Below are 11,121 nucleotides of genomic sequence, written 5' to 3' on the forward strand. Positions count from 1 at the left end.
TGATTATATCCTTTGCTGAGAACAAGCTTTTTAGTTTGAATTTAGCCCATTTATTGATTCTTGCTTTGATTTGTTGTGCTTTGGGAGACATGTTAAGGAACTCTGATCCTAAGCCAATATGATGAAGATTTGGGCCTACTTCTTCTATTAGGTGTAGGGTTATTGGTATAATGCCTAAGTTTTGACCCTTTTGAGTCGAGATTCATGCAGGGTGAGAGATAGAGGTTTAATTTCATTTCACTGCATATGGATTTCCAGTTTTCCCAGCACAATTTTTTGAACATGCTATTTTTTATCCGTTGTTTGTTATTGGCCCCTTGTATAGTATGAAGTAAGTGTATTTTTGTGGGTTTGTTTCTGTGTCTTCTATACCATTGGTCTGCCTGTTTATTCTGGTGCCAATACCATGCCATTTTTGTTACTATTGGTCTGTACTATAGTGCAAGATCTGGTATTGTGATACCTCCTGCTTCACTCTTTGTGCTCAAGATTGTTTTAGTTTTTCTGGGTCATTTATACTTCCAGATGAATTTCATGATTGCTTTCTCTATTTCTATGAAGAAAATCTTTGGGATTTTATTTGGAATTGCATTGAATCCATTTAGCACCTTTGGAACTATGGTCATTTTGACAATATTAATTCTGCCTATCCAAGAACATGGATATCTTTCCATCTTCTAAGGTTTTCATTAATTTATTTCTTTAGAGTTCTGTAGATTTCATTGTAGCAGTCTTTCACCTCTTCTGTTACATTGATTCTCAAGTGTTTTTATTTTTGAGGCTATTGTGAAAGAGTATATTTTCTTATTTCTCTTTCAGAGGATACATCACTTATGAATGGAAATGCATTAGGTTTTTGTGTATTGATTTTATATCTTGCTATTTTTCTGAATTCATTTATTAGGTTTAGCTGTTTTCTGGTGAAAATTTTTAGATACTATAAATATAAAATCATTTTATCATCAAATAGTGAGAACTTGATTTCTTTTTTTTTTCATATAACCTTTAATTACTTTGGTCTGTCTAACTGCTCTGGCTAGTGTTTCAGGAAAGATTTTGAATAGAAGTGGTGAAAGAGGGCATCCCTGTCTTGTTCCAATTCTTAGAGGAAAGGCTTTCAGTTTTTCTCCATTAAGAAGGATGCTTTTTGTGGGCTTAGCATAGAAAGTCTTTACAATGTTGAGGTATGTTTCTACTATCCCTATATTTGCTACTGTTTTGAGCATGAAGGGGTGCTGTACTCTTAACTTTAATTCTATTGATGTGATGAATTATGTACTTATTTCCAGATGTTGAACCAACCTTCCATCCCTGGTATAAACACCACATGGTCAGGGAGCACTATTTTTTTAATATGTTCTTTTATGCAATTTGCCAGAATTTTTTCAAGGCTTTTTACATCTATGTTCACCAGGGATATTGAGCTAATGTTTTCTATCCTTGATGCTTCTTTGTCTGGTTCTGGTATCAGAGTGATATTAGCTTCATAGAATGAGTTTGGAAGGGTTCCCTTCTTTTCTATTTCCTGGAATGCATTGAGGAATATTTGTATTAGTTCTTCTTTGAAGGACTTATAGAATTTGACTGAGAATCCATCTAGTTCTGGACTTTTCTTAGTTAATAGACTTTTGATGGTTTCCTCTATTTCAGTGCTTGAAATTGATTTGCTTATATTGATTGTCTTCCTGATTCAGTTTGGGAGGATTGTATGTTTCTAAAAATTTGTCAATTTCTTTAATATTTTCTATTTTGTGGGACTATAGATTTTCAATGTAGCTTCTACTTATGTATTTAAATGATGTCTGTCATGATACTTATTTTTATAATAATTTTTAGTAATTTGAATTTTCTCTCTCCTTCTCTTTGTTAGTATGTCTAAAGGTTTATCTATTTTGTTTATGTTTACAAAGAATCATATTTTTGTTTTGCCAATTTTTTGAATTGTTTCTTTTGTTTTAATTTCATTGATTTCAGCTCTGATTTTAATTATTTCTTGTCTTCTACTTTTGATATTCATCTGCTTTTTCTTTTCTAGGGCTTTGAGATGTAATGTTAAGTTATTTAGTTGTTGACTTTTTATTCGTTTAATATATGAGCTCAATGCAATGAACTTTCCTTTTTGTACCGCTTTCAGAGTGTACCAGAGATTTTGACATATTGTGTTGTTTTCTTTTATTTCTAAGGATTTTTAATTTTCTTCCTAATGTCTTCTGTTATCATTGCATCATTCAATAGCATATTATTTAGCTTCCAGGTGTAGGAAAAGTTTTTGTTTTTCATTTTATCACTGTTTTCTGATTGCATTTCATTATGATCTGATAGAATGCAAGATAGTATCACTATTTTTTTTTATTTACTAATGGCTTTTTTGTGACTTAGCATATTTTGGAGAAAGATCCATGAGTTGCTGAGTAGAAAGTGTATTCACTTGATGACGGATGAAATACTCTATACATTCCCATTAAGTATGTTGGGGCATTTTCAGCACCAGATGTAGGGGCAGTTATAGCTCGCCATTAGCCCCCAGAAAAAGTGTTCTGCAGACACAAGATCTCATGCAAGAGACTTTATTTATGCAACGGCAAACACGTTTGCTCAGGGAGAAAAGAAGGGGCAAAAAGAGAAAGATGGTGCATGGCTTCTCCCAGATATTGGAATCTCGCAGGCTGGAAGGAACCAATAGTGGAGTAGAATTCTTGCAAGCTGACTGATGAACCAGTAGCATGTTGGGATGTAATGTGGGAAGCAGGAAAATGGCAGCAGTGTAAGCCAGAAATTTCTGTAACGTAAGAGACGGGCAGAGCACAGATTGACAAGTGGTGGGAGGTGGGAAATTCCTGTACCTTGTGGGTGGGGGACTGGCTTTATACCTTACAAAATATATATCATTGATTGTGTTGTTTAATTCTATAGTTTCTTTGTAATTTTTTTGTTTGGGGTATCTATGTAGTGGTGAGAGTGGTATCGTAATGTCACCCAGTATTACTAGGTTGTTTTCTATTTGATTCTTCAAATTGAGAAGGGTTTGTTTGTTGTACATGGATGCATCATTGGGGCATAAATATTTAAAATTGTTATGTCTTGCTGCTTTACCATTTCCCTAAGCATTATGAAATGTCCTTTATCCTTTCTGACTTAGATTTGAAGTTCACATTTTCTGATATGAGCTTGTAGACCCCTGCATTTTTACTGAGTCCATGTGCATGATTTGTTTTTCCGCATCCTTTCACCCTTAATTTGTGGTTGTCATTTTCGATAAGTCTCTTGAAGACAGCATATTGTTATGTACTTTCTTTTTAATTCAACCTGCCGTTGTCTTTTGATTAATGAGTTTAGGTCATTATTTACTAAGGTTTACTATTGTGATATGATTTGTTTTTCTGGTCACTTTGGTTTAATTTTGGTTTTTAACTTGACTTGGTTTCTCCTTTGATTGGCTTTTCCTTTAGGGTAGTTTCTCCATTTGTGGACTCGTATTGTTGTTTTTCAATTTCTCCTCATTAAATATTTTGCTGACAATGATCTCTACTCCAGTCTTTCTATTTGTATGTTCTTTTAGCTTTTGTTCATCATGAAAAGATTTTATTTCATCATCAAATCTGAAGTTTAGATTTGCTGGGTATAAGATTCTTGATTGGCATCCATGTTCTTTCAGAACTTGAATTATATTCTTCCAGGTCCTTCTTCCTTTTAGGGTATAGGATGAAAAAATCTACTGTTATCTGTGTTGGTTTCCCCTTATATATAATCTGATGATTTTTCTCTCACAGCCCTTAAAATCCTAACTTCATTTTGTATGTGAAGTATTTTCATTATAATGTGCCTTGGTGTGATATGTTATAATTTTGTGCACCTGGTGTTCTGTAAGTCTCTTGTATTTGTTTTTCCATTTCATTCTTCAGGTTTGGAAAATTTTCTGATATTATTTCATTGAAGTCATTGTTCATTTCTTTGGTTTGTATCTCTGTGTCTTCTTCGATCTCGATAATGCTTAAATTTGGTCTTTTCATGATTTTCCATAATTCTTCGAGGTTCCTTTCATGATTTCTTTTCATCTTTCCAGTTTAGTCAACTTTATTTTCAAGATTGAGTATTTTGTCTTCATTGTCTGTGATTCTGTCTTCCACAAGATCTAGTCTGTTGGTGACGCTATCTATTGAGATTTAATATGGTTTATTATTTCTTTCAAGCATGTGGGCTTTTTTTTTTTTTTGCCAGAATCTCAATCTCTCTATTGAAGTGCTCATTTCCTTCCTGCATTTGCTATTTTAACTGTTTATTGGAGTGATCATACATTGCCTGAATTTGCTCTCTTAACTTTTGCTTCATGGATCATTTTAATTATGTAGATTCTAAACTCATTTTCTGTGATTATTACTGCCATTCTGGCATTGGATTCTATCAAAATAGCATCTTGGTTTGTTAGGAAATTCCTTCCCTCTTTTTTTTTTTTTTTTCATTTTGTTACTGTGTCTTCCCCTCTAGCAGTGAAGAATTGGGGAATTGCAGCTTCCCCCCGTTCCCAGTAGTCTTCTTTTGATCCTAAAAATTTCCAATACCTCTCCTTTGAGGGGGAGATCAATATTAGTGGCACCCAGTATCAACAATATGCAATTAATTGTCTTTTAGCCCAATGCCCTGGATACTCTTTTTTTCTTTGCATTTCTTTTTTTTTTTTTTTTTTAACTCACAGAACAAGAAGAACTTGATTATGATTTAGAAGTATGCAGGTAACTTTTCTATCCCAGTTGGGGGAAACTGTTGCTATTTTTACTCTTGAATTTATTTCAAGTAAATCAGTACATTGAGTAATTGGATTATTATGTTTTTTCTTAAGTTTTTTTTATTTCCCTAAAAATGTCCAGTTTTTATAGTCAAATTAAGATATACAAAATGCTTCAAGAACTTAGTTTTGCACTTCTGGGCAGTGATATAAGTACACCATTTATTTCTCATTAAAAACGCCTACCACTAAAATGTTATGCAGCCCAGTCCCTATGAACACCCTTTGTAAACCAACATGTTTACAAAATATGAGGCAGAATTCACCATCATAAGCCTCTGCATGATTGAGAGAAAGGACATCCCTTAGAAGTTCTATGCTTACAAGCTAATTTGTAAACACTCTTCTAGAACAGCATGTTTGGCCCTTGCAACTTTTAGCAACTTATATAAGGGAAAGAGGTATTGATATTCTGGTGGAAATCTCAAGTTTGTAGCAACTGCTGTCCAAAATGTTTCTTCAACTTGCTCCCCCTACTAAATTAAAGAAATTTTAGTGTTCAGGCAAAATGGGAACTCAGAAAGGGGCTTTCTTTTTTATTTTTTTAATTGATTTTCTGTAGTGGACACTCTAGGTTATAAACACTGAAAGCACATATACACATTTTAAAACTAATTGTTCAATTCTTCCATTTCTGACCAGCCTTTTATAGCTTAGAATCTGCTGTTAAAATACCCTGTCATAGCTTCTTAAGAAGCTCCGAGCTGGGTTTTCCAGATTTCTGTCTGGATTGGGGATTGGTGAAAATTCAGTACCCTGATAAATGTGAGAAGTATATGGGGGTGAATCTTGTCAGAGTGGATGTAGAGCCAACACTTATCAGGAGAGTGGCATGCTGGCATTCCCTTTTACATAGGCAGCAGGATTCCAGTCCCACAAACCAGAAAGAGGACAAGAAATAGTTTTCCCTGGCTGGTAAATCTTCAGGGCTCTTATTCTAATAAGAGGCAAACTCCCCAGCCCAGGGTTCAATGAAGAATTATCACAAAGATAGTCTTCAGCATGGCAGGATGCTGCACATGCCTATAATCTCAGCAACCTGGGAGGCTGACTCAGAAGGATAAGAAGATTGAGGTTAACCTCTAAAATTTAGCAGGGCCCTAAGCAATTTAGAGAGAGACCTTGTCTTAATACAACCACTATTACTACCACTAAGAAAAATAATAATGAACAAGGGATGTAGCTCTCAAGTGCCCTGGGTTCAATGCCCAGTAACAAAAATCGAACAGTTTTGAAAGCACAAAAGAGCTCCCTTTCTCTCAAACAAGATCAGAAATACAAACTTATTGCTTTCTAATCTTCCATATAATAATTAAAAGTTAGAATTCAGACTTCTATTGTCTAAAATCAGTACCCACAACTGTCTGGACATAAGATGATACACATTGGTGTCCAAGAGAGAAATACCTCACAATCCAATGCTTGTGTAAGATGTTTGAAATGCCTTCTATAATGTATGTAAATAAACATTTTGAAATGACATCACCCACTCCTCTCATGAATCTCTGTTCTCCCTAAGTACCCTGTGGACTTAAAGAATTCTTTGTTTCCTTTTAAAGGAAAGTTCCTATAAATTCTGCCCTGAGTTATCTCTGGAACACTGTGAGTTTTTATAACCTCTCTACAAATGCTTGTGGAGCCAGGCAGGCAAGTTTGACCAAGGGAAAGTGCTAAAGAAAGGAACCACAAGCAAAACCCATGCAATAACTTCCTCTAACTGAAATGCTTGTTTTAACAAGAGGTCATAGGAAGCTCCTGATCCTGCAGGCTGCCAGGGAAAAAAGCACCTGGGCATTCACTTGCAAGGGGAAGGACCCTCCTACCTGGATCTCACTTTTCATCTCCACACAATTTTTGAAGTAGTTACTTAGTCAACTAAAAAGTCCATATGTTGGTCAAACAAGGTGAGTTGACCTTGTTCAGATGTGCCCACTTGGGTCTTGCCAACAGCCCATTGTCAGGATTATGCTCTCCAGTGCCTTCTTGTTTACTTCTCCTTCCCTTTGCCCATCAATATGCTACCTCCTCAAAGGAGACTCTTCATCTTCCTTAATCAGATTGGCTTTGTATCCCTGTCGTATCTTTAGGACACAGCATAATAACTTTTTCCCTTAACATTTTGAGAATGTTCTGCCTCATCTTATGTGAGACTGAGTATGGAAGACTTCCTGTCTTCTCACATGTTCTAGTAGTTTCCACACATATTTATTTCCACATTGCTTTTGTAATTTTTGCACTTAACTTATTTTTTGTTTACTTATTTTTCTTAAGTTACCTTGCCTGTTCAACTTATAAAAATGTATTTAAAATCTCAGTGGTTTATGGCAAATTTCAATAAAAATGAGTATCATTTTCCCCAAATGAAAATTGACTTCAAAATCCCATAGAACCACTAAATTAATTACCAGTCATATGTGCAGCATTCAAAATCATTCATCTGAGGTAGGGTCTTCAGACTCTGCTTGGAGAATTGGAGCTATTAGGTCACACGAGAACACAAATGAACCCTGTGATCTTCTGCCACATGCAGTTATCCAGGCACTCCTTTAATCTCCATTTTACTCTGAGCGCAAGGTGAGGAAAGTCCCAACTTCTCTCAGCCAGAAGGCCAGGAAGATATCCTACCCCAAATGTAGTCAAGTTCACACACTTCAAAACCAGTTTCCTGGTTCTGGTCACTGCATCCTTAGTTTCCAACCACATACCCATGTGATCTAATTCAGCAGCCATGGTTCTTTCCAGCACCTTCTTTCCTGACTATTGAGTCATGTCAAAATTCACAATTTAATTATTCTGTTTATTGCTTGCTAAGAGGTCTAGGAAGATGAAACCATGTTTGCACATTGTCCCTTGGAAGTCTGGCAGTACTAGGCTCAGCAGTCACATCTTTTTCCACTGTCCTGTCCATCTGCTTCTCAAATGTCTGCCAGAGACCAATATCCATGGAAGAACAGAGGAGACACCAAAGGAAAAAGAGCCTTTGAAAGCATGCAGAAAAATGCCCTCAGTGTACAGAGAAGCAAGCCAGCCCTGAAAACGTTTGTCTCCCCATCTTGCACAACCAGCTGAGGCATAGCTATATTGAATCAAAGATACCAGACTCCTGACACATGTTTATCATTTATTCAACTGAAAATATCTTCACCACAAATTACATTAGGCGCCTAACTCCAAGGACAGATTATTAACCCTTCAGTCTAGAATAATCTAGTTTCTGTAATATGACAATGCAGTCACAATGATATTCTCTCACCTGGGAGATTTACCTCATGATCTGCTAGACTCTAATGATCTATAGAAATAGAAATCACAGGCTTGGGTCACCTAGCCCCACCCCACCTCACCCTCCTCCTGAAGATTCCAAGACTTTCCATTCTGTGAATGGGAAAGGCTTTATGTGACCGCTTAAACCACATGCTGCACATGGACTAAATTGTATCTTCCTCAGAAAGCACTATGGAGTCATTGTGTCTTTCAGGAGTCAAGCTGTGACCTGTGTCATTTTTTTCTCACAGCCAGTCACTCTACTCCCTGTTGCTCAGCCCTATTTTACAACTTAGCTTTGGTCTGGCTACCTCTGGGTCCTTTTCCAGTATTCATGGGGGATAACCAAGATGGGAGGCTGCTTCCCACCATCCAAGATTCAGCACAACTGCACCAGGAAGAGAGCTGAGTAGGGGCAAGTGACAGAACAGTCAGGAGGGCAAAGCACTGGGCCATTCAAGGGCCAAGCTTGTGCCAAGGAAACAGGATTTCAAGAAAGACTGGTCTTTTTGGAAAGGGATGGGAGACAACAGAATTCCTTCACCAACCAAAAATTCTTTACACACTCTCTGGATTGACTATATAGGGTAAGATCTTTAAATTTCAAGATTATTTTCATACTAGCTTAAAACTAGAGGAGCCTAAATACTCAAGAGGAGCAATATGCATGAACCAATTGGTACATTGTTCCACAACTCTTATGCAGATTTAATAATGATAAATTAAAAATATGGTGGTTTAAGTAACTCAGAAAATACTCAAATGTAAAAAAATAGAAAATTGCATGAATAATGAGATTACTACTGTGGCATCTGATGATGAACTTATTGAGCAAAAGGACTCAAACATATTCAACTATAGTGCTGCTAGTAAACTTGTGGGGTGGTGTGCAGAAATATAGAGATATGTGGCCTAATTAGACTCACTGTCCCCACTTAGAGGCTCAGAGTTGCCTGGGACACCAAACTCACTCCTGAAAACCCTACATATCTGCCACTGGGTACTAATGTTAGGAAGTTTATCTAGGTGTGCCTAACCTTTCCTACCCCATGGAAGGTGCCATACCAAGAATAATGGTACTGGATGCTGCAGAATCCAAGTCATCTTGAGTGTTTTTAACCTAAATATTGAGAATTAAAATGAATATTTTCATGGAACTGAATTGTCAGAGTCATGTAGACAATGAGCCTTGATACTGACCTCAGGGGTTTTACCATCCAGGGTGAATATTCACAAGTGAACCTTTTGCTTCTGGCTCATCCTCTAGCATTTTAAGGGAATTCAAGGAATCCAGACTATTCTGCCACCCACTTCTGCAGTTCTCTGAGTCTTTTTCTCACTCTCCCTGCTGCCTGACCCCCTTCAGCAAGACCCCACAAGAAAGTCCCTTCATCAGCACTGTTGAGGGTTATATGTTGATATGCTGCTTGTAAACACTAAGATGAAACTAGAGCCCTATTCCCCTTACTGTCATTACTTCTTGTTCAGGCTGATACTTGCACTGGCTATAAAATCCTAGGAGGCTGTGAGCCATGTCAGACATGCAGAAGAGTCTGTGCTAGCATTAAACTCACCATCTAGCCCAATGTGCCCAGAAGGAATGGATGCAAAATTAAACCTCAATTAGCCAACAGTATACTGACCTCAAGTTGTGACTCCCAGAGAGATGTGGCCCACCATGGCTTGGAAGACTTTGGGCATATTTATTACAAATCTAAGTTTGGCTGAGCAAGGGAAATGGTCTTTAGGAGAATGGTCTTAGTTATGAAAGTGGACCATTCCTCATATCAAGACCTGAAAACAGGGTCTGGCTCCCATTAGCTTACACATCATGGAGGAATGTGGGGCTCCTGGTCCTAACATATTGCATTTTCTGTTGTACCTCTTGGCTCTATTCCCTCTTCTTACCCCACATCCATTTTTCTCATCATCAAGGGCAAGACTGGTGTGTACTGGGCATCCATGAAATCCTGGGTATATACCTGAAACTTCCTACTCAATCTTTCAAGATAAACATTTTTTTCAATTTCAAAAATGGAGAATGTGATCTCTGAGAGTCATATAATATCCTACATGACCTGGTTAACTCACATAATGCCCTCATTATAATCTCTTATATTCACATAATACCCACACTGTGGTCTCTTATGTTGATATGCTACATTACTCTGGCCTCTGACATTCACATAATATTTTTACTTGGCTTCTGAAACTCACATATCACCCTCACCTTAGTCTATCACACATAGGTTTTTCACTGACTTCTGACACTCAACTTTTACCCTCACTTGGGCCTTTTACTATCCATATTATGCTCAATGTGACATCTGACACTCACATAATACCCTACTGTAGCTTTTGACATTCACATAATATCCCTCACTTGGTCTCTGACTCTCACAAAATATCCTCACTCTTAGGTTAAAATTCATAAAATATCATCACTGTGACCTTGACAGTCACGTAATATCACTATGGCCCCCGCCATTGACAAAATATACTCACTATGGCACCTGATGCTCTCAAATATACTTAAAATGTTCACATATATTCATATATTAATTCAGAACAGTCACTGAGATTGAAAATTTCTCCTAACAGTGGCCTCTGGCATTTAAATAATACCTTCTCATTTACAAAATATCTTTCACATATTACACTCACTGTCATATGAGTTCCTCACATAATACACTCAGTGTGATATCAAACACTCATATGATACCAAGCTGTGGCCTCTGACACAGAATGTCCTCAATCAGTCTGTGACACTTTCCTAATTCCTTCATTATTACCACTGACACATTATATCTCCATAGTGATCTCAGACACTCAAATAATACCTAAATTGTGTCTTCCTGCACACATATTATACTCAGTGAGGTCTTTGAATCTTACATAATACCTTAAATGTGGCCTATGACAGTGATATAATATCCTCACTTGTCATCTGACATTGACCTATCATTTGGAATTTTATACACACATAATACAATCACTGTGGTCTCTGACCCTTATACAATTTCCTCACTGTTATCTCTGACACTCATATATTATCATACTGGAACTTCTGATGT

This window comes from Sciurus vulgaris, assembly GCF_902686455.1.
Source record: "Sciurus vulgaris genome assembly, contig: HiC_scaffold_616_arrow_ctg1, whole genome shotgun sequence".
Lineage (NCBI taxonomy): Eukaryota > Metazoa > Chordata > Mammalia > Rodentia > Sciuridae > Sciurus > Sciurus vulgaris.